Below are 397 nucleotides of genomic sequence, written 5' to 3' on the forward strand. Positions count from 1 at the left end.
AGCCGGGCTGAGCCCTGGGGACAGGGCTGTGAGGGCCAGGGAGGTGTTGGGGTCCTGCAGTGGGTGTGATACCTGTGCCCTGCGGTGTGTGCAGTCACCGTGTCCCACAGCGAGTGCAAATGGCCTTGTGTCTCGCTTGCTCCGTCAGGGCCACCTCTGGCTGGGGGTCTCCAGCCCTCTCTGACCCCCAGCCTCCCTTCTGCCCCTGCCCTGTGGTGACCTGCAGTCTCTACCCAGGGCTGGGGCAGCTCCAGACCCTCTGCGGGGAAGCAGCCTGAGCCCCCCACAGCCTCAGGAACCCCAAAGAGCCACCAAGGCTGGGAAAGGTGTTTTGGGAGCCCACAGAGCCCCAGGGCTGGGAGCGTAGGGCTGCCCTCTCACAGGTGGGGGTGCTGGG

Source organism: Pygoscelis adeliae, unplaced genomic scaffold, assembly GCF_000699105.1.
Source record: "Pygoscelis adeliae isolate BGI_AS28 unplaced genomic scaffold, ASM69910v1 Scaffold388, whole genome shotgun sequence".
In the NCBI taxonomy this organism is placed as follows: Eukaryota; Metazoa; Chordata; class Aves; order Sphenisciformes; family Spheniscidae; genus Pygoscelis; species Pygoscelis adeliae.